Below are 6,000 nucleotides of genomic sequence, written 5' to 3'. Positions count from 1 at the left end.
TATTAGTAGAGATAGAGATTTATAATTGGAAGTGCCAGAATTTTACGCACTCCAAAAATAATAGTTTTCTAGTAATTAAAGGCTTTATTTCATCTTTCTTTTAATTATCCTGCTCTCTAAGTTTTTTACTCCTTTTTTCCGCATTTTGTAAAATCAAAAGCGATTCAAAATTTAAACATTTATTTACAGACCTCATAAGTATTGTAAAAAATTAATTTAATTATTTCCCTCATTAGTATATATTCCTTGATATTTTTAAGAAATGAAGTTCTGCTATCGAAACAAATACTTCGTGTTCCCCACCCACTTTCGACTTCAATAGTCAATTTGGAAATTCTGCACGGAATGGAATTCTAAATTTCACAGAATCATGAGTAAATGAGCAAAATGCTTACACACACACACACATTCATCTTTATTATAAGTAGAGATATGAGAAAGTCAAAAAGTCAAGATAAGGAAAGTCTAAGAAGCATATGAGAAAGTCACTTTTGCTGAATTGAATTTTTTACTTTCACTTTGGCACGATTATCAGATTGCCAAATAATTAGCGCATTGGCTGATTTTTTCCCAAAAAATTTGATCCAGATGTATAAATTTAAATACAAAGCTGTAAGTAAAACTTAGCTTATCTAGATCGCTGTATTTTTGAATTATCGTATTCTCAAAGATATGAGCAGCCAGATTTAGTGTTTTTTTGTAGAAGGATTTTAATATTTTTTAAAAAAAACTGTTTCTAAATTTCCTTTTACTCCAGTGAATAATTGTAATTGAAACATTTAAATGCGCATGAGACAAAATCCAATATATAAGAAAAGCAGACGATTTTTTTCCTTCAATATAAATAAAAAATTAAACGATAAACTCGTACTTTCTACCAAAAAACATTATTTTTTGCATTTGATTGAAAGAAATATATTTGCGAAGGATAGTTAATTTCTTCAAATATATTTAAAATGCGGAAATAAGATTTTAGTTTTTAAAATTACTACAATAGATTTTAGTATTTTTATTATTATTATTATTTTCCTCTCAAACTTATGTACTCAACTTAAACATAGTCAATGTTGTGTCAAAATGTCGCGCGTCAAATTTGTCAAAACATTTTACCCTATACAAAACATGGTGCAAATTAGCTATGCCTGCTCCTTTTCTGTTGTATGTTATATGCAATTGATTGCTATTGTCAAAAAATATCAGAAATAGCTATTGTTTCCAGGTGATATTTAAATATTTCAATTGATTTCCTGAGTGTGATTTTTAACATTTCACATTATATTTATGAAAGTAAGTGTTTGTATGTTTGTGGTGTCTAGAGGAATCTTTCGAGTTTACAGTTGTGGAATTTGGCACTCATAAGTGGTAATAGTAAGTCAATGCAACTCGAAGCGTGAATTATACATTTTAACTAACTTCCTTGGGCGACGAATTGTACACCAACCTTGTTTATAGATTATATTGCAACCAACTTTGAGGGACTGCATCTTATCACAACAAAAGAAAGTACTATTTTATATTAAACTTGAATAATGAATATAGAACATTCTGATTGCAGAATGTCTGTAAAAATTTGCAAAATTGGCCCAATTGTTAATTTTGAAGGTAATGACAAAATTATAGTTTATGATAATTCTCGAAACTTTTAGACAGGCAGGTTTTCATTTATTTCGTATTTAGGGTCGAAAGCTTTTATAAAATGCACAAAGAAGTTTTTTTTTTAATGAAATTTCTTAGAAAATAAAGAACAGTAGAAGATGCAAATGACATATTAAAAGATCGTGAGTTTTCATATGAATGAAAATTGGTGAAAACGGACAATAGCTGAAACTGGGGAATTTGTATTTTTGGTTTTCCGGCTTATTTGAAATATATGCATATAAACAAATTTTTATCTGAGTTTTTTTAGATGATTTTCATATATATTTACCCATACTATGGTGTTTGATAAACCAGGAGAAAAAAATGTTTGCAACATCATATATACATTAAAATGAACGTTTAACTTAATTCACTGAATTGAAGGAATTTTTAAAAACTGGTCAGTTCTCCTAAATAGTTTTAGGAATGAAAACTAAAATTCTTTCATTTTATATTCTAACTTCGCTTGGTTTTTCCATTTAAAAAAAAATATGAAAATGAAACAATTTGCTCCAATTCAAAACAAGAAAAGTCGAAATATTTGTTTTATCGATTTTTAATTTATTGTGTTTTGGATGAGTTCAAATATTTTTTCACAGAACTTTTTACGTGCCTATCCTATCTTAGCAAAGAGACAAATGAAAATTGTAACCCTGAATGTCATCAAAATTATCTTTACATGATTTCAAAAGCATCGTTTGTAACAAACTTTCTAATTTCATCCTCTTTTTTTTTTACAAGAGCTGTTGCCGGAACATATTAATAAAATTCTAAAAGCAAACGATCAATAGTAATCAAGAACAACTATTGATTTAGTTTATTTTCACGAATTTTGCTAATAAAATATTAATTATTTAATATTTTATTAGCAAATTAAAAATGTTTTTAAAACCATTTTTATACTTCAGTATTTTCAGAAAAAAGTTGAAGAATTAATATAGGAAATTTTAATAACTTATGTGGAAAATTAGTTATTGGCAGTTTTTAAAAATCGTTTACTTCAATTTATGCTCTAGTTTTATTTAATAAATATATCAGACGATAAAAGGTTTTTGTGTATTATAATGTTTCATATAAAAGTAATTTTGGCGCTAATAATATTATATCTGAAATTATTTTAACCTGGAACATAGTTGGGTGCATCAGCCAGTCGTATTTCAAAGTTAAATTTAAATCTTTTACAGATTTATTCCAGAATTAAGAATATATCGCTTTTTTTTTTATCTGCTTTGCAAAAAAATTATTGTGTGAAGGACAGAACAATAATTCTGACTGTAAAAACAAAAACGAAAAAATGTCAAACTTTAATGGTGACTTTTATTAATAATTTTGGTGTTCTTCCAGAATTCTTGTTTTTGTATTATTGTTCATGATAAGTTCATTATTTATACAAAGTTAATATGTATCTTTGAATTGTTGTTAGAAGATATGAATAAAATATTTTCTAAAAGTTGATAAAATGTCCATAAAAACTCATTATATTAATAACTTTGCCGTTCTTCCAGAATTCTCATGTTTTTGCCTTACCATTCGTCTTAAGTTCGATATTTGTACAAAATTAATAAGTATCTTTGAATTTTTATTTGAAATACATAAATTTTTTTCTAAAAATTGATTAAACGCCGAGAAAAATTTATACACCATAAAAATTAGTTTCGCTGAAAAATAATTTTTTGAGTTTTAAGATGATGAATTTGAATTTTAAGATGTAAAAATCATATTTGTACTTCATTATTTTTGGAAGTTATCGCGGAAAAACGCCCAAATATTACTTAATTTTTAAATAAAATTCTAAATAATTTTTTTTATCACCTTGAGGCACACATTTCCACCCTCCAAGGTATGTACTGTTCGTTTCAGTATTCTGAAACGAATACTTTTTCGACGATTCTACCTCATTAAGGGGTGAGACGAGGAAGGATGAGCCACATTTCGAGCATTCTTTGACCTTGATTTTCGCCCTATTAGATACTTTTTTGTTCATTTTTTTTTTCTCACGAATTTGTGAATATCGTGTCGTTGCTTGGCGTCCAAGGGGCCCTAATGTTGACAAAAGATTATTTTCTGTGAATTTCATGAATTTTTTCATAACTGTACTCTCACAGAGCCAGTATTTTCCTTATCGGCAACTTTTGGTACTATTTTTTTTTCAGTGGAATTCATCTTCCCATGTCTTCCACAGTCTGTATATGAAATATGGTTTCATTTCGTTCATTCGTTGTAGTGGCATATGCCGCCAAACAGCAAAAGTTGTTTTATTTCATCCTGTATATTTCCCATATGAAAAAGTAAAAACGATAATTTGAATTTGCAGGGAATTAATTTACAAAGGGATTCCCATTTACAATAGCATTTTAAAATTAGAAATAACTAGTTAATTTATTCTTATAGTAAAAATCCAAGACAACAAAATTGTGCTATATTTTATCTCACAAAAATAAAAGAAATTCATATCAAGCAAAATCATATCAATATTTCCTTCATTTCAAGCAAAACTGATTAAAATCTTTTGATGAGTTTTAAAATTAATTAAAAAGTAACTAATAAGTCTTATACCAGTTTTAGCATGAGAATTAAGTCTTGTGTGCTAATAAATATTCTATTCAGTTAATTTATAATCAAAAACAAAAAGCATTGTTTAAAAAAAATCTTGTAACATATTTAAGTCAGAGAATGAAATTAAAAAGGGTAATATTCATTATGCAGGAGGTTAGAGAAATATTGGATAGATGGTAAAATAAAAACTAAAAGGCATAGAATCAAAATGCTTTTAATTACTTATACTAAAACTTCTCAAGTTAATTGATCTCAATGTAGATCGTTTGATCGCGAAAAGTACATCCAAGTGATCACTTTTATACTATGCATTTGCAAACATATGCATTCAATAGCAGCTATGATATAGTGCTTTAAATCCTGTGAATTACTGCAAGATTCTGATACAAATAATCTTTCGATAATCTCACACGAAAAAAAAAAAAAAAAATTCAAAGAATCAATTCTTTTCGAAAATCGAATGATATGGCTACTAAGTGAAATGTTCTCATTAAATCATCATCAAGCAATATATAGTGTCATCTATCGGATTTTGTGAGATAACAAAATTGTGAAATAAAACTTTATGAACCAGGTTAATAATGTGTAGCATTAAAGATTTTTTTTGAACAATTTTGTAATGTGTCTAAGAATTCTCGGACACTATATTATTTGAAGATTAAGCATCATAATATCAGTTTTTAAATAATCTAAAAAAAGTGAAATAAATTATCCAAAGTTATAAAGCTATCAGGTTTGGAATAGAAAATTCAAATCACAAATCTACATAATTTTGAAATTGTATAGTTTTTCTCTGGATTTAAAATCCAGGATTGTTAATAATTTTAAGCAAATTATAGAATTTTACAAATCAGGGGAAAAAAAAAATATGTAGCTGTTAAACATGAGGTCCTATGGGTATTTCAAGTACTGGGAAATCAATAAACAACTTATTTGAAAGTTTTCTATCAGAAAGGTTTATATCAAAATCCTGTTATAATGGAATCCAAATTTTCTTTACATTTTGCTGGATCTCTTACAGTCTCTCTTTTAACAGTTTATTCTTTATCATCAAAATATTATGGATACTGCTTCAACTATAGTAAAAAACTATGTATTGTTTCACCACATTCTGATTTATTGTAATGATAAATATTTTATATAATGCAGCAAATTGGAATTCTCCTAAAATCCTCAATTTTCGAATTTTCTGGGGGCAAAGAACACATGTGGAATACGAATGTACTGTGCGATACCCTGATCTAGCCAGAGGTCAACTTGATGGGGCCGCCGAAGAGCAACCCCATCTAGCACGAAGAAACAAATGACACATGATGTTGGACACTCGCAAACAACAAAGGGCCCTCTAGAGGAAACGCATATTGGTCTAGGAAAAAGAATAGAAAGAAAAAAAAAAAAAAAAAATTACATATTAAGTTGTAAAACATTAAAAATGCATTAAATGTGCGTGAACTTTTTACATTAGGAGACAGCTAAAGACAAAATGTCTCTAATATATTTAATGACTAGAAATTTCATGAGTTCTTCGACATCAAGAGACATCCAATTTCTTGGCCATATGAGTCTGTGTTCTCGCCATACTGCAAGGCTTTGATCATGTGATTAATAGATCCATCCTCCTTCGTTGCCACAATGACAAGTCGAACTTTCATCAAAGAACCGACTTTAATGCACAGAAAATACACCATGTCCAGAGTATACTTGATTAATATAAAAATCACGAATTCGGTTAACCGAAACGTTTTTAAAATGTTGATAGGTTGTTCGCCCCTTGATGGAATTATCCTGCCAATCCCTAGTTATTAG

Source organism: Argiope bruennichi, chromosome 11 (assembly GCF_947563725.1).
Source record: "Argiope bruennichi chromosome 11, qqArgBrue1.1, whole genome shotgun sequence".
Lineage (NCBI taxonomy): Eukaryota > Metazoa > Arthropoda > Arachnida > Araneae > Araneidae > Argiope > Argiope bruennichi.
Note: the sequence above shows the minus strand (reverse complement) of the source record.